This window comes from Halichoerus grypus, chromosome 13 (genome assembly GCF_964656455.1).
Source record: "Halichoerus grypus chromosome 13, mHalGry1.hap1.1, whole genome shotgun sequence".
Lineage (NCBI taxonomy): Eukaryota > Metazoa > Chordata > Mammalia > Carnivora > Phocidae > Halichoerus > Halichoerus grypus.
The window spans coordinates 73,024,819-73,042,802 of record NC_135724.1 but is presented as its reverse complement, the minus strand read 5'-3'; the positions used below and the strand labels follow the sequence as shown (position 1 = coordinate 73,042,802).

The 17,984-nt window shown below is 38.5% G+C and overlaps 1 protein-coding gene across 12 annotated transcripts in view; it reads left to right on the top strand.

Annotated features, from left to right (window-relative positions):
- Window positions 1-17,984, top strand: part of MTMR3 (myotubularin related protein 3) — a 137,824-nt gene that overhangs the window by 66,978 nt on the left and 52,862 nt on the right. For 11 of the 12 annotated variants that reach the window (XM_078060786.1, XM_078060789.1, XM_078060788.1 and 8 more), the window contains exons 2-3: window positions 1,625-1,660; window positions 13,593-13,645. The gene's annotated coding sequence lies outside the window, so the exon portion shown is untranslated. The remainder of the gene's footprint in view (window positions 1-1,624; window positions 1,661-13,592; window positions 13,646-17,984) is intronic. The other variant, XM_036123175.2, reaches the window with a different exon arrangement.

Sequence of the window (17,984 nt, the reverse complement as noted above, 5' to 3'; positions counted from 1 at the left end):
ACACAAAGAATGGAATGTAAAAAGGATTTTGTAGGAATGGCTTGATCATAAGAACTGCTTTTATATGATGGCCTCAAAGAAGTCAGAGAGGATTAAAACCACTTCCCTCTTGGGGCACCAAGGGGGTGGCTCAGTCGTTAAAGCATCTGCCTTCGGCTCAGGTCATGATCCCAGAGTCCTGGGATCGAGCCCCGCATCAGGCTCCCTGCTCAGCGGGGAGTCTGCTTCTCCCTCTCCCACTCCCTCTGCTTGTGTTCCCTCTCTCACTGTCTCTCTCTATGTCAAATAAGTAAAATCTTTAAAAAATAAATAAAATAAAATCACTCTGAAAAAAAAAAACCACTTCCCTCTTGCTGTCACTTTTATATTCCATATCCTTGTCTTGAAGCAGTGTTTTTTTTATCTTTGCAAAAACCACCATCATTTTATACAAATGCGGCATTTTTTTTTTTTTTAAGTGGCATTTTTATTAATACCAGCTCAGGACTGATATTGCAGCCATTATCAAGTTCCTAGTCACTTCAAGAAGTCTTTATGTGTTAGTCAAACGACATTACACCATTAATTATGATCACGTATTACCTATTTTTAGCTTAATGTTGGAACATGAAAGGAGAAAGCATTTCAGTTTTCCCATAATTGTAATGAGAATTATCACCTATAGCTATTTTTAATTGCTTATGAGAAAATTTTTTATGATTTATCCCAAAACCCTTAAGGAGAAAGAAATATTATTTCATTAACTAATCAAAACATTTTGAGTAGCTCTTGAGAGAACTTGCAGACTATATGTGTTTGAGAGAGAGAGGAGAGAGGGAGGGAGAGGGGGATTTGGAGGAGGGGGAGAAGTGGAATTTGATAAAAGAGAATAAATGCTAAATCATGTCTATTTGCAAAAATGCAGTAAAAGTTTAGTGGCCTAAAATACTAGAAGAGCTCTGATGATCTGGTTGGTAGAAAAAAAAGCCAGTCTGTATAGGAAACAACATAAACAATGGCAAGGAATTTGGAATGAACATAGAATGTCCTAGAGGGGAATAGTAAGATCCTCATTTGAGGCAGACCTGGTTGTTTGAGAGGGAAGGGCCTCATTCTGGGGAGATGTTGTTGTTGAGATGGATGCACTAGATCTTGACAATACAATAATAGTACCCTGAGAGTTCATTGATAATGTGTAGAGAATAGTGGTTAATGTTGCTTGGCTCACTCAGTTCAGTGATTTCTTCTTAAGTCTCAAATGGCTACTAGAATTTTTGCTTCAGCAAAATCACATACTACTTTTTTATTTTGGACTTTGAAGGTTTATAATGCCAATTTATAATTGGAAACTTATATGTCCGTTATAAGGGCTTATTCTATATGAAAACAGGCAGGTAGAACTGTTGCATTTATGGTAAGAACTAGACTATAGAGGTTTTAAATGGACATGGGTGTGCTTCAAACATTTATTTAATGGGTGGTAAATAGAAGGCATGGTTAATTTCTTGTGTTTACCTAAATTTTGTTTTTTTTAATTCAAAAAGTAGTTATTGGGCATGTTTCTTGTCCTTGTCAGATTAGTGTTCATTTGATTTGAAGATACTACTAGCGCAGTAACTCTTCTAATGTTATCTCCATTTTACAGATGAGGAAACTTCGTGAACTCCCCAAACTGATACAAGTAAGTTTAGAGTCAAAATTCATATCCAAAACAGTCTTGATTCCAGAACCTGTGATCTTACCTAATAAGCTATATTGTAGTGCCTCTCATTAATGCATAGTGTAAGGCCCTTGGCTTCCATTGTTGAGTAGGAAAATGACCTTACATAAGAAATCATAATCTATCTAGTAGAACAGATAGAAGTGTAAATAATCATAATGACATTTAGTATTATAAAATAGAGCTATGTTGAAAGTGCACCTGAACTCTGCAGGGAAGCTTTCACAGTGAAAGCTTTGTTTTCAAGAAAGAATTGAAGGATACATAGTATTTAACCAAATAGATAAAGCAGTGTGAATAAATCAGGCAGAGGTAACAGCAGTGGCAAAGCTCATGCATGGAAAATTTAAAAGCAGCTTCAAGTTGTTCATCGTGGGTATAAATGTCATAGGGCATATTTTTTTGAGCAGGGATGTTTTAGTGAAACTTCTGTTGATTGGATTGAATATGTCAGGTGATGTTAAAAGAGGAACTGACCAGAACCAGTTCTTTTGTAACTTCTGTTGTAACTGGTTATTTTGTTTCTTAGGTAACTAAGGTCTACATAAATTTAATTCAACAAATGTTTGAGATCAGCTAGACCAAATGGTGGTGATAACTGGTGTCATGGAATGGAAAGATGGAAATTGAGCATTTCAGGAAAAGCAGTAGGAGTTGGCATCAGATTTTGTTACTGGAAATAGTCAAATGGTTGCCAGCCTTGAAGTCCTAGGCCTACCAAGATTTCCAGTGGAGTATTAAGAAAGAAGGAATTTGGGGGGGGGCGGGGGGGAGATGGAGGCTGATGATGGATTTTGTTAAGGATATGTAGAGTTAGGATATGTGCTACAATGACAGTCCAGGAGACCCTGTACCCTGTGGTATTGTGCTAGTAATAGCAGCTGGGGTTGGAGAAGGTGCCAGAACTCCAGTGGTAGCAGAAACCTTAAAGAGAGAGGTTTATCTTTTGTGTGGGGAAGGACTAGATACTGTTGCAAGTGGCCCTGGTCAGGTCTGCTTATGAATGGTTTCAGACTTTTAATGGATTGAAAAGATAAGTCTTATGAAGAAAAATGAGAGAATAAAGCAGCTCGAAGATAGTTATGTGCTAATTTCTATATATGAAGGATTTATAATAGCATATAGTGCAGTATCACCTAGACCTCTCATTAATATATTACCTACATGATTCTTTTCAGTATCTGTATACTAAATGGGGATGCATCTTAAAATCAGTGGCATGTTATAGTTGAATTGGAGTTTTTTTTTCTTTCTTAGTGGTGTGTAAATTTAATAGTGTGCTTTGAATTTGATGGCATCTGAGTCAATGAAATGCAGAATGTTTTTTTCCAGTGCTCATTAGCATAAATACAGTTTTTTTTTAAGGTATGCATATTCCATTTAAGTTATCTCAAATATCGCTAATGGTCTGTAATACCGTGCCATGGAAACACTGGTAATTGAAAATTAACTATACGCTGTAGAATGTAGGGTTTGGGTTAAATATTGAGGATGTAAATCCATAGAAAAGAAAAAGGGTAAGCCCTTTCTAAGGTCTTCTGTTTCTTTGCATTTTAGCATATGTAAGTGTCCTCATTGAGGGGTGCCTGGGTGCCTCAGTCTTGAAGCATCTGCCTTCGGCTCAGGTCATGATCCCAGGGTCCTGGGATCGAGCCCTGCATTGGGCTCCTTCTCGGCGGGAAGCCTGTTTCTCCCTCTCCCACTCCCCCTGCTTGTGTTCCCTCTCTTGCTGTGTATATCTCTGTCAAATAAATAAATAAAATCTAAAAAAAAAAAGGTGTCCTGTTTGAAAACAGTATACACAATGTGTTGTTCAGTCATAGGCCTGCTGTTGTTTACCAGAGAGCTGTATAAACGCATTATTCTTTCTGCCTCTTTGAGAGATTAGTTCCTCTGACTATTTTCAGGTTGAAAAATGCAAGAAACTTATGAGTGGTGCTGATTGACCTTGGAGGTGTGATGTTATTCTTCATAGTTATGTCCACGTACTTACTGGAAACTTGAGAATTTGAATTATTTGTGTGGATTGTTTTTTCCATGTTGAATTGAATAGTACTTAAGTTTGTGATGTATAAACAATATACTTGGAATACTTCATAATTTGTGCAGAATAGGTTTAGATTAGGTTGTATGTTTGAGAAGTTTTTCATCTTGTTTTAGAGACCATTTTACCAGTATTTTACTATGTTTAGTTTGAATAGAAGTAATTTAAGCCAGTATGCTTTTTTATTACCCCTGATCCCCATTAATGGGTTAAGCAAAATGATAGCTTAAGAATTTTTTTCAATTCAAAATTTGGTTTTTGTCTTCAGTATGAACCCATGACTTGAGTTTTTGGAGTGGTTATTTTATTTTATTTTATTTTATTTTTTTTTTAAAGATTTTATTTATTTATTTGACAGAGAGAGACATAGCGAGAGCAGGAACACAAGCAGGGGGAGTGGGAGAGGGAGAAGCAGGCTTCCCGCAGAGCAGGGAGCCCGATGTGGGGCTCGATCCCAGGACCCTGGGATCATGACCTGAGCCGAAGGCAGACGCTTAACGACTGAGCCACCCAGGTGCCCTGGAGTGGTTATTTTAAGTGTAGTTACTTAAAAACAAAAAGGGAGAAATCTCTTTTGCTTCAGAGCTTATTTCTTATTAGCCCTGATTTAACGTAGTACTTCTGCCCTCCTTTTCTTTAAAGCATGTTGATGAGTTCTACTTCTTGACTTTTAACTGAAAGTTTTTTCTTCTTTCTGTATATATTTGGATGGCAGTCACATGTTGCTCTGTTCACATGAGATAAATGTTACTAGTTTAAAAAGCTGGGCCTTTTTCTGGGGTTCTGTTGAATTGTCTTAAGAGGATGGTCTTAAGATGGTGTTCTGGTCAAGACAATTTCTGGTCTTTTGGCTATTTAGTAATTGAGAACTGCTTTGAAAGAGTAGGTATTTGAGCTACCTACTCTTAAAACAGAGCCTGCGTTGTAGTGTGTGGTTACTGGAGGTTATTTGGGTTTTTATTGGCTTGCTTTCAAAAGTATGAGTAGCCCCCTACCTAATTGCCAGAATATTAATTTTAACTAGGCCAGTAGAAGAGTGGATTCTTTTCATTGCACATAGCCTTTATAACTTGAATTTTGTCCCTCTTCTCTTGGGTGTACCTATTGGCTAGCTGGAGTTGGACAGTTTTTAATTGTGAATACAGCAGCTAAAATTTAAATGTTCCTTCATTAAGTTGTATGCCTAAAAGATGGATTTGCATTTTCATTCAGCTTTCTGTTCCTTGTCCATTTTTTTTTTTTTTTTAAGATTTTCTTTATTAGAGAGCCAAGCATGTAAGAGAGCGAGTGCATGAGCAGGGGGGAGGGGCAGAGGGAGAGAGAGAAGCAGACTCCCCACTGAGCAGGGAGCCCGACAGCAGGGTGCTCGGTCCCAGGACCCTGAGATCATAACCTGAGCCCAAGGCAGTCGTTTAACTGAGCCATCCAGGCACTCCTTGCTCCTTGTCCATTTTGATGCCCGTTACTCTGCATAAAACTGAGTGAAGGGAACCAGAACTTTGGACAGTCTGTTTACAGACTGGGAGAAGAATATTAACATTTCTAAATATAATATTAATATACTAGTAAGCAATATGCAGATTAGCTGGGTTTGAAATACTGATAGGTATTTTTTTTGAAGAGTGTAGTTACATTTTTCCTAGAATTGGCGTTAAAACATCTCAAGTACTTACACAAAACAGGAAAATCATACTCATTTATACATGGGCACACTGTTGAGTTCCCATGGTAAACTGACCTTCAAATTAAGTTGTTTGTCTTTCTAGAAAAGAAACCTCTTAGGCAGCTGTGAGTGGGGAGGCTTGGTATAAAAAGGGTGGGGTTTGGAGATTGTATTTTTGTTGCTTTAGGGCAGGGTCCTGAAGGAAAGCATATTAGAATAAGCCGTGTAAATCTGCAGGTTTCAAAATGACATTGGTGTGTTGAATTTTGCTTAGTTTTTTAGTTGCCCTTTTTTTTTATTGCATTTTTGGTTTTTGCTACCTATCTCATTTGATTAGTTTTCTTTTTCTGTTGAGTACATAAGAAATAGGAATTCATAATTTAAGTTTTTAGAAACTTTTTGAGACCCTATTGTAAAACTGCTTGTCTTCATAGGGATTGGTCATTTAGATGTTTTGTCCCAAAAAATGCGGTTAAAATTTTATTCTTAGGACAGTGGGAAGCAGGGACAGAGTTTGCAATCTCTTGTTACTATATATCAGAAATCAGGAATGTTTTTCTTTCTTTTTTTTAAATAGAACATTGACCTATGCAATGCCAGTGAGAGCTCTGGGGGTAGGGGAGAAGAAAGGAGAGGTGCAGGGGGAAACAAAGTTAACTTCCTTCCTCTTTATCAGAGGTTAACTGGGAGCAAGTAGCAGGACATTAATATGAGTGTGCAGGAATTTGCCTTATGTTAAATTCTCAAAGGTAGACCTCAGAGCTAGTCAAAGAAACAAAAGTCAGGAAACATTTTTCCGACATGGCAGCTAGTCTTTCAGATCTTTCCATGTGATTATAAATATTGAACTACCTCTGGCACTTAGATAAAATGATCTGCTTGGCTTTAAAAATACAGTTAATTTCAGGGGCGCCTGGGTGGCTCAGTCATTAAGCGTCTGCCTTCGGCTCAGGTCATGATCCCAGAGTTCCAGGATCGAGTCCCACATCAGGCTCCCTGCTCGGCGGGAAGTCCGCTTCTCCCTCTCCCACTCCCCCTGCTTGTGTTCCTGCTCTCGCTATCTCTCTGTCAAATAAATAAATAAAATCTTTAAAAAAAAAATAAAAAAAATAAAAATACAGTTAATTATAAAAAAATAAAAATACAGTTAATTTCTAGTGATTTGACTACCTGGATTTTCTGTTCTCTTAACATCCAAGACTTAAGTATTTCTTCTGTTTTCTGTTAAATTATAAGGGTTTTTTCTTTCTTAGGAGATAGGGAATGTTTCATTTAAGATGATGAACTTAAATGCTGCCTAGTTTTAAAATTAAATTCTTAATTTCAGTAATAAAATAATGCCTACCATGTGATTTCTCATGGAGGACATGGAGTCAGAAAATTACATTACAGGGGCACTTGGGTGGCTCAGTTGGTTAAGCGGCTGCCTTCAGCTCAGGTCATGATCCTAGGGTCCTGGGATTGAGCCCCGCATCGGGCTCCCTGCTTGGCGGGAAGCCCTTTTCTCCCTCTCCCACTCCCCCTGCTTGTGTTCTTTCTCTAGCTGTCTCTCTCTCTCTCTCTCTGCCAGTTAAGTAAATAAATGAAATCTTTAAAAAAAAAAAAAAAGACTACATTACAAATTACACATAGAAATTCCTGACAATCTTATTAATAAGGTATCTGAGTAGTATGAAGTGAACGTGTTGTTATAGAAGTGATTATAAAGAGCAAGTCAGAACACTAAAAAATCTTTGCATTCTTAAAATTATTTTTTACCCTTTTTAGAAGATGGTATGTGATCAGTGTTTTTTTTTTTAAGATTATTTATTTTAGAGATAGAGCGCCATGCACGAGAGTTGGGGACAGGGCAGAGGGAGCAACCTTCAAGCCGACTCCCACTGAGCAGTAAGCCAAAGTGGGGCTCGATCTCCGACCCATTAATCATGACCTGAGCTGAAACCTAGATTCGGTCACTCAGCTGACTGAGCCACCCAGGCGCCACTGTGAGCGTGGTTTTAATCTTTTCTGGTCACCATCCGAAAATATCTTCACCAAGACATCATGTAGGGTTTATGCTCCCCCCTTCCTTTCCTACCCTGTTGTATAAGGATTAAGTTTAAAAGGAAAATACTTGTACATTAAATGATTTTCAAAGGTACAAATCAGGGGCTCCTGGGTGGCTCAGTCGGTTGGGCATCTGCCTTTGGCTCAGGTCATGATCCCAGGGTCTTGGGATCGAGCCCTGCATGGGGCTCCCTGCTCAGCGGGGAGTGTGCTTCTCCCTCTCCCTGTTCTTCTCCACCCCCCTCGTGCTCTCCCTCTCCCTCCCCCCGCAAATAAAAAAAATGTTCTTTAAAAAAAGGTACAAATCAGATTTGTTAAAATTGGTTTGATCACAGTTAATCTTTTCTCAGAACATGATTGGGGCTTCCTTTTACCTACTTGAGATGGGAAAAGCAATAACATTCATCTGAAATGCAACTGAATTTTGATGTCTAAAAATGCTAGAGCATAATTACTTTGCTTTTAATTTTTGACATTTGGGGTCCACTTTTAGAAAAGCAGCTTCAATGTTTCAGCCACTTAAATGACAGCAAATGATTTTCAGTATTGATCACTAACCCAACTGTTGGAAATTCTGTGTATTGCAGAGCCTCCTTTGTGGAATATATTCAGAACTTACCCCACATTTAACCCACCCCATCCCCATGTATATACATACATACACATACATATGTATATAGAATATAGAATGAACCACACTCTGTACCACTAGTGTAGTCACAGATGATACAAGATTGATCTTTGGTGGTTATCTATTGAAACAGAATTTTTTTTGTTTGTTATTTTGAACATTATCTTAAGTGTTGCTGGTTCATGAGACTTATTACCAGTTAAAGGCTCTTTGATACGGAAATGTGATTATAACATGGAGTTTAAGTGACAGTTTTTGGCAACTTACTCGGTTTTTGTTTTTCAAGGAGAGGATGGTTGTTTTTTGGTTAGGAAATTATAATATGTTAGCTGCTTATCTGTGCTCTACAGCTGGCAGAGGAGTGTACACGGATCATGAATTTGCATTTGGATCCCTCAAAACTCACAGACATTGCTTAGTGTTTCCAAAAGAGGTAGAAAAGACATGTAGAGTCAGTCCCTCTCTCTTTCTCTCTCATCATCTTGTTCAGAGATTTCACTGAACGAGGTCACTGACTCAATTTTATATTTACCTTTCCTTTTATCTTTTTCAAAGCATGGACCTAATAGGTAGGGGAGAAAAGTCATACTGAGGGCATTCAGCCATGTGAGAATATTACAGTTGACAAAAGAATTACAGCTCCCTTAAGGATAGGAACTTTGTTTTGTTCATTGCTGCATCATCCCCAGTGCCTGGAATTGTGCCTCCCACTCCCAAATATTTGTCAAATAAATGAACCTCCACAATGAACTTGTCATGGTAGGTGAGTGAAGTCATGCTTTTTGAACTCTTTGTTTCTATTTTTATTTATAGTTGACTTCAGCAGCAAAGGTTTTAGAAAACCTGAGGTTTGGGCTTCTGTTCAACGAATGAGACCAAGCCATAGTAGTTTTACTCAGCTGATAAGTGCTGGTGATTAAATCATCTCCCCACCATGGAATAATCCCACCCAGCATGCCACAGAGTCCTAGTTTGGGAAGGTCATATCATCCATCAGATATCTGGAAAAGTTATTAGGCATAAATAAGGAAACATGAAGAAACTATAAAAACTTGCCTAAAGTAGTGGCAGTTGGAAAGCCACTTAAAATTTAACATCTCTGAATTATTTTATATTGCTTCCACACTCAAATTTTCCTCTGTATCTGTTTCTTTTTTTAAAGATTTTATTTATTTATTTGACAGAGAGAGACACAGTGAGAAAGGGAACGCAAGCAGGGGGAGTGGAGAGGGAGAAGCAGGCCTCCCGCGGACCAGGAAGCCCGATGTGGGGCTCGACCCCGGGACCATGACCTGAGCCAAAGGCAGACGCTTAACGACTGAGCCACCCAGGCGCCCCTGTATCTGTTTCTTAATATGCAGTGCATGTGTAAGAAAAAGCATTTCTTGGGGCGCCTGGGTGGCTCAGTCGGTTAAGCATCTGCCTTCAGCTCAGGTCATTATCCCAGGGTCCTGGGATCGAGCCCCACATCGGGCTCCCTGCTCAGCGGGAAGCCTGCTTCTCCCTCTCCCACCTCTCCTGCTTGTGTTCCCTCTTTTGCTGTGTCTCTCTGTCAAATAAATAAATAAAAATCTTTAAAAAAAAAAACCAAAAAACTTTTCATTTACATACAGTGAAAATAAAGGATTCCTTTAAAATTATTCAGTGTTGCATTCTTAAAGTTTTCAATTCTTAATTATCCTGCATTTGAAAGTGAAACAGGACTATATAAAACAGTCCATTGTTTTTTTAAAGTTAAAATGTACACTAGCCAAAAAAGTGCTGCTTTAGCTCCCTGTGCTTACCCTCCCCCACCCAACATTTTAAGATGCCTGGCCTGAGTCTCTTAGTTTTCCTCATTAAATGATTCAATCTGATTAGTTTTTGTAGTTTGAATTCTTTTATTATATAAATGACCCAAATTGGTATGCCTCTTTGCCCTTTTGAAGCTGATACGGTCGGTCCTTCCTTCCTTCCTTTCCCCCCTTTTTAAAAAAAAAAAAAATTATTAGAGAGGGAGCAGGGGAGGGACAGAGGGAGAGAGAGAGAGAGAGAGAGAGGGAGGGAGGGATAAGCAGACTCCCACCTGAGCAGGGAGCCCGATGCGGGGCTTGATCCCTGGACCCTCCGATCATGACCTGAGCCAAAGGCAGACAGTTAACCAACTGAGCCACCCAGGTGCCCTGATGTGGTACTTCTTTAAATATATTCAGTATATATTCAGAGTCACCCACACCTAACTGCTGTTACTCTGTGAGATATGTGTATACATGACTGTATCATGGAATACCTGGTGCTGTCATTGGCAGGTAGCTTACGGTACCAGAGAGCTGCTTTCAGACTCACCTCTGCATGGCCTTTATCTGGCAAATAGTCCTAAGAGGCATGGGCAATTTTTGTTGTTGTTGTTGGTGTTTCACAAAATGACATCCTTGTTTCCAACCAAGTAGTTGTTTGATTGTGGTTATTGGGAAGAAGAGTCATGGCCAGCATGGAAGCAGACCTGCCTGAACCTTTTTGTTGAAACTGCCTGTTTGGTCTGTCTCTTGGAACTTTACACCCTGTGGAAACTTTACGCAAACATTTCTGTATTGAACGACTTCTATATGTTTGACAGAGTAAATTATCAAGTAATTTAAAACATGTCAAATGATTTTTATAGTAGATACAGTGATTTCCTTGAATTAAATTTAGCACCTTGAATTAAATAAATTCATTATTGCCCCTAGACTTGAACTGTCTCTTGAATTTAATCCTTCCATCCTCCACCTGCTGGATATACAGCTACTTAACATTGCTTCCTTGGAACTACCTTTCATTTCTTTTGCTTTTCTTTTTTTTTTTAAGCTTATTTATTTTTAAGTAATCTCTATACCCATTGTGGGGCTCAAACTCATGACCCCGAGATCAAGAGTTGCATGCTTTTCTGACTGAGCCAGCTAGGCATCCCACCTTTCATTTCTTAATGATACTGTCCTTTTTCCACTCACTGCAGGCCTTAACATTTTGGAGTTATCTTTGACAACTTGCTCTGCCTCTTTTTTTCCTCCATTTCTAATCAATTACTAAGCTCAGGAAATTAATGCTTTTATTCACTTTGATGTCTTCCTCTGCATTTTCACTACAGTTGAGATATTAGGCTGTTAGCAGTTCATATCTGAACTACTGCTAGTCGAGGAACATCCTAAGTCAGTTTTCCCCTCCAGACCATTCTACTTGCTGCTTGCTGCTGTTTAACACCACCACTTTTGTGTTATTATTTTCCTGCATATAAAGCTCTTGATTTCATGCCATTGAATTAAATCTTACTCCTTAGCCTGGCATTGAAGGCCCACAGTTGTGTCCTGCCTTTCTAGTCTTCTCTGCTTGAACTCTCTCTTGATATTCTGACTTCTACTTCTCAAAAATGTCATGTTTTCTTCCTACTGTGGTATTAATAGCCATTCCCTCTTGAATTATCCCTGTCCTTTTTTTTCTTTATTTAGATCCCACCCATTCTCTAAAACCCAGTTGAAATTCTTCATCTGTTGTGAAGCTTCCCTGCACTGTCCCTCATCTGAACTCTGAGCACATGCATGTCATTGGACATTGTAGTACTCTGACACTTGAACTATGTTTCATCATTTCTTGTTTGTAATACTTTTTAAGGGAAATGTGTCTTCACATACATTATTTCATCTGTTTTTTTTTTTTTAAGTCAAAGAGACTGAGCATCTCTTCTTTTTAACAAATGATTCTTTATTATCCTAAAGTAAAAATCATAGGTAGTGGGTACCTGGGTGGCTCAGTCGGTTAAGCGTCTGCCTTTGGCTCAGGTCATGATCCCAGGGTCGTGGGATCGAGGTCTGCATCGGGCTCCCTGCTCAGTGGGGAACCTCCTTCTCCCTCTCCCTCTGCCTCTTCCCTCTGCTCATGCTCGCTCTCTCTCAAATAAATAAATAAAATCTTTAAAAAAATCATAGTATAATGTATCTACTGACATAACTAAAAAGGAAAAAATTGTAATATGTATTTCAGTATTCAAGTGCTTAGCCAAAATTACACTCTAGCAAGAAAAGGTCCTGCAGATTTACAGACCTCCTAACTTTATTGTGTTGTACCTTTTAAAACAATAAGACTAAACTCGATACTTAATATGGTTTGTATCTCAAGTTGTAAATTATGAATAGCTTTATTTCCCATGTAGATGTGGTTAATATGGCCTCTAAGTTACAAAATTTAAATTAAAAGTTATGGGAGACAAAAATCCTACTTATAAAATGGTTTAAAACACTTTATTGGGGCTGCCTGGGTAGCTCAGTCATTAAGCATCTGCCTTCGGCTCAGGTCATGATCCCAGGGTCCTGGGATCAAGCCCCACATCGGTCTCCATGCTCAGCGGGAAGCCTGCTTCTCCCTCTCCCACTCCTTTTACTTGTGTTCCCTCTCTCGCTGTCTCTCTCTCTATCAAATAAAATCTTAAACAAAACAAAACAAAACAAAAACACTATATCATTGCATATTTAGCTTCCTTTTTATGGTTCTTAGTTAAAATTTTTTTTCTGGAAGTTATGGATGTAATGTGCTATGTTGACTGATTCCTTAATTTTAGGATTTTAATGTTTTATACAGTTTTGTTTATTTATGTGATTTCATGTCATGTAACAGCCCAAAAGAATGAGTTGTCTGCAAATACTGAGAGAAACCATTACAAAGGAATCAGGTTATGGGGCACCTGGGTGGCTTAGTTGATGCTCAGTAGTGGGGAGTCTGCTTGAGATTCTGTGCCCCCCCCCCACTTGCTCACACATGCATGCGTGCACGCTCTCTCAAATCTTTAAAAAAAAAAAAAAAAGTCGAGTATGTATTTTATCTCTGTAAAGGTCAGATTGTTGCTGAGTTGTGACAAGAATTATTTGTGTTTAGACCATACTCCTTCCGCCCTGATCTTTTTCTTACACATAAAAGATCCCTTGGTAGGGATACCTGGGTGGCTCAGTCGGTTAAGTGTCTGCCTTCGGCTCAGGTCCTGATCCCAGGGTCCTGGAATCGAGTCCTGTATCGGGCTCCTTGCTCAGCAGGGAGGCTGCTTCTCCCTCTGCCTGCTGCTCCCCCTGCTTGTGCTCTCTCTCCTTTCTGTGTCTCTCTGACAAATAAATAAATAAAATCTTTAAAAAAAGCCCCAAGAGTAAGTCTCGATCTCTGATCTTCGTTTTTTAAAGTACTAGTGCGTGTAGTGGCAAAGGATTAGCTTAGAAACCATCAGAAATGATGATTGATTTGAAGAAAAACCCTTAAATAGAGTATGTGTAGGTTCTTGGAAAGTTCCGTCTATATAGTTCTGTAGTTTCTAAAAGCATGATGACGCCTGATTGGGCTCATTTTGGGCAATTAAACATTCTAAAATCTGTTGTTGACTAGTCAACATTATAACAATTTAAAAATAATATATTGTCACGGCATTCTAACTTAGAGAAGTCTTGTGGGGAGATTTAAGTGGTTTAACTTTATTCTTAGGATATTTGTAAAACTACTGGTTTTTCTTTTGCAGATTGATTTGTGAAACCTTCTAATAGAGAAACTTCTTGGGACAAACTTCACTTGGTAAGTTTGTCATACCCCTCCCCCCACTTTGTGCTGTTTTGAGCAGCAGAAACTAATTTACAGATTAATTGTGGGGGGTCTGTTTGTCCATGTACACAATTATTTAGATGAGCTTTTGTATGTTCATTTTAATGTCAGATCTCTAAATACGATTTTTTTTTTCACTGGGGTCAAGGCAGATTATTTTTTCCATATATAATTTGCTATACTTGGAAACTTGTATTTAAGTTGAAATTAAATGAGTTGTAGCCCTGATATTTTGTTTAGAATAGACAGTTCTTAACAACATGGAATTCTTTTAAATTGAAACTTGATTCTTTTTTTTAAATTTTATTTTATTATGTAATGTTAATCACCTTCTTTTGAGTTTTCTTGTTACATATCTATATAAAAAGGCCTCATTACTGGACTTGGTGGTACTAATGTGACATTTAAGTAGAAAAAAAGAACTAAAAAATTTAATCCTGTCCCCAATGTGGTTATTAATCCCAGTTCTTCTTTTAATAGACTTGTGTGTATCCATGACTATTTCAGTCTTCATTACTGCCTCTTGTCTGCCATTGGTTTAATTTAGGAAACTATAATCTAGTTTTATTGAAAAGAGAAGTTGTTGCTTTAGTTTTAACTTTTTAGATCCATATCAATACCTTGTTCTGCAACCTTAGCTTGACGTTGCCTCCAGAATAAGGATCAAGCTCATTACCATGGCATTTTAGGCTCTTTACAAGTGGGCTTTAAACATTTCCCCCATACACCTAGGGCACCTTTTGCTGTAGTCACATTGACCTATTTTCCTATTTCTCAACTATTAAAAAACTCAGTTGTTCCAAAAAGCCTTCCCTGAGTGCCCAGACCAGAATCCATTTCTGTCTTTTGCATCCTCATGGAGTTCTGTTTCTGCATCTCTTTTCACATTCTGCCTTATTAGTTACCTGTTTGTTGTCCCCACAAGATTATGAACACCTTGAAGGCAAAAAACTATGTTCATATTTGAATTTTCAATTCACAGAGACATTTCCAGAGTCCTGGGATATAGGACTTCTCACTATAATCTGATTTTAAGTAGGATTTTTGTTTTTGGTGGGTGTGGGTGTTTGGTAAGAATAAGGGAGAATAGATTTTGTGCCATCTGTTTAATTTAGAAAATGATCATCTAACTTTTAATCGAATTTAGTAGGGATTAGTTATAATCTTGATTCAGGGTACTGTTTTTTTCCTTCTTTCTGTATAATGAAGGATTTATATGATATGTATATTCTATGACCTTATAGTCTGAGTTGCTCAGTATCTTACTTGGTTGAGTTATTGTTTGTGAGTGTAAGTTTTAGTTATTGAGAAAGAAATTGGGTAATTTCTGCTTTATAGGTGCCTGAAAGATGAGATAGATATTTTACTTTTGTAAAGATTTCTCAGAAGTTGCATCTATGGGGTGGTACTGATGATGGAGCCCAGAGAAGCTTGCAGATCCTAGCTGTCAAATTCTCATGCATGTATTAAGAAAAGAGCAGTCATTTGACTTTGATGCTTAGAATAAGAATCTTATCCTTCATTTGGCCCAGTGGGTCCACATTAGACCTTTAAAGAAGGAAATGTAATCCTAATGTATTACTTGGCTCTGCAGGTTTAATTTTTACATTGGCATAATAATGTAAGTGTTCACTGATTTTTAATTTTAGAATCATTATTGACTTGAGATGAGTCATCTAAGACCTATATTTGCAAAACAATGAATTAAAGTGTTACTTTTTTTTTTTTTAAGATTTTTAAAATTTATTTATTTAGGGGCGCCTGGGTGGCTCAGTTGTTGGGCGTCTGCTTTTGGCTCGGGTCATGGTCCTGGGGTCCTGGGATCAAGCCCCACGTCGGGCTCTCTGCTCAGCAGGAGGCCTGCTTCTCCCACTCCCACTCCCCCCTGCTTGTGTTCCCTCTCTCGCTGTCTCTCTCTCTGTCAAATAAATAAAATCTTAAAAAAAAAAATAAAATTTGTTTATTCATGAGCGACACAGAGAGAGAGGCAGAGGAAGGAGCAGGTTTTCTGTGATTATTTAAGAGATTATTTTGTTCTTAGGAAGTATATACTAAAGTAATAAGGTGTACAGAGGCATGGTTATTTATTTCTTAAAAGGATTTCATTTCTTAAAAAGATTTATTTATTTATTTTAGAGCAAGAGAGAGAGAAGGGTGAGAGGGGCAGAGGGAGAGGGAAAGAGTCTTAAGTAGACTCCATGCTGAGCGTGGAGCCCAAGGCAGAGCTCAGTCTCACGACTCTGAGATCACGACCTGAGCTGAAACCAAGAGTCAGATGCTTAACTGACTGTGCCACCAAGCACCACAACTCTCTATTAAATGGTTCTGAAATAGGGGTGCCTGGGTGGCTCAGTTGGTTAAACGTCTGCCTTCAGCTCAGGTCATGACCTCAGGGTCCTGGGATCAAGCCCCTTGTCGGGCTCCCTGCTCAGCGGGGAGTCTCCTTCTCCCTCTCCCTCTGCTCCTCTCTCCACTTATGCTCTCTGTCTTTCTCTCTCTCTCAAATAAATATATAAAAGTTTCAGAAATAAGTAACTGTGTATGGACACACGTACTGTGTGTGTGTGTGTGTGTGTGTGTGTGTGTGTGTGTGTGTGTGTGTGTTAAAAAATAGGACCTTGGTGGGAGCTATCCTATCCAAGTTCTATGTATGTAATGGACTATCTTAGTTAATGATTTAAAAGGTGCTTATTTCTCTATGTCAGTAACTATATTATAAAGCACACCATATGCATTATCCTTTAGCCCTCACAAGTCTTTCATGCAGTTGTTAATTTTTATTTATAGATGAAGAAACAGGCTTGGAGAGGTTAGTATGACTTCCTCTCAAGGTCATAGAGTTAGTAATATGGCAGACTCAGAACTCGCATCTCATCTCCCTATAGAGCCATTGCTCTATACCTCTTGTTTGTTTTTTTTTTATTAATTTACTTTAGAGAGAGAGTGTGTGGGAGTGGGGCGAGGAGCAGAGGGAGAGGGAGAGAATCCTCAAGCAGACTTCCTGTTCAGTGCAGAGCCCAGCGCAGGGCTTGATCCCAGGACCCTGAGGTCGACTTGAGGAGAAATCAAGAGTCCAACCCTAACCGACTGAGCCACCCAGGTGCCCCTTCATTTCTTTCTTTTTTTTTTTTTAAGATTTTATTTATTTATTTGACAGAGAGAGACACAGCGAGAGAGGGAATACAAGTGGGGGAGAGGGAGAAGCAGGCTTCCCTCTGAGCAGGGAGCCCGATGTGGGGCTCGATCCCAGTTCCCCGGGATCATGACCTGAGCTGAAGGCAGACGCTTAATGACTGAGCCACCCAGGTGCCCCTCTTACTGTTTTTTTGATTGAGGTCATTATCTTCACACTGTGCCTTAGATTAAGTAAAAACCTTTTATGTAGTATTATTCTGAGTTTCTTCTTTAAAACACTTCTTTGTAAAAGTTTATTTTCCTAATTACAAATGTAAAGTAATTCTAAAAGTATAAAATCTAAAAGTCCCCAGGGTGCCTGGGTGGCTCAGTCATTAAGCATCTGCCTTTGGCTCAGGTCATGATCCCAGCGTCCTGGGATCAAGCCCTGCATCGGGCTCCCTGCTCAGCGGGAAGCCTGCTTCTTCCTCTCCCACTCCCCCTGCTTGTGTTCCCTCTCTCCTGTCCCTCTCTCTGTCAAATAAATAAATAAAATTCTTAAAAACAAACAAACAGACACTAAAAGTCTCCATTTCCACTTCTCTTTCTTAGAGGGGTAACTATTGATAAAAATTCCTGTATCATTTTTCTGTGTGTGTACAAACATGCTTCAGAATTAATACAAGTAATGCATATGTGTATTTTTAATTTAACCTTTTAAATTACAGAACATTGACACTTCTACCAAGTTGCAGTGGGAATTAGTCTTTAGAAACCATACTATAGATGCTTAGAATGCAATTTATTGCTGCTGGATTAATCCCATAACTTTCTTGCTGTAAGATTATTTTTAGTGTTTTATGAAGAGTTTGATTATATGCACACTCTTTACATTTTTAAAAATTCTTTTTATTTTTTTTAAAGATTTTGTTTTTAAGTAATCTTTACACCCAGCGTGGGGCTCAAACCCACAACCCTGAGATAGAGTTGCACGCTCCATTGACTGAGCCAGCCAGACACCCCAGCTGCATTTTTTAAAATTGAGCTATAATTCACATCATATGAAATTTATAGTTTATAAGTTTATAGCTCAGGGATTTTTACAATGTATATAATGTTGTGCTAAACACCACTATTATCTAATCCCGGAACATTTTTATCACCCCACAAAGATACCCTGTATCCATGAGCAGTTACT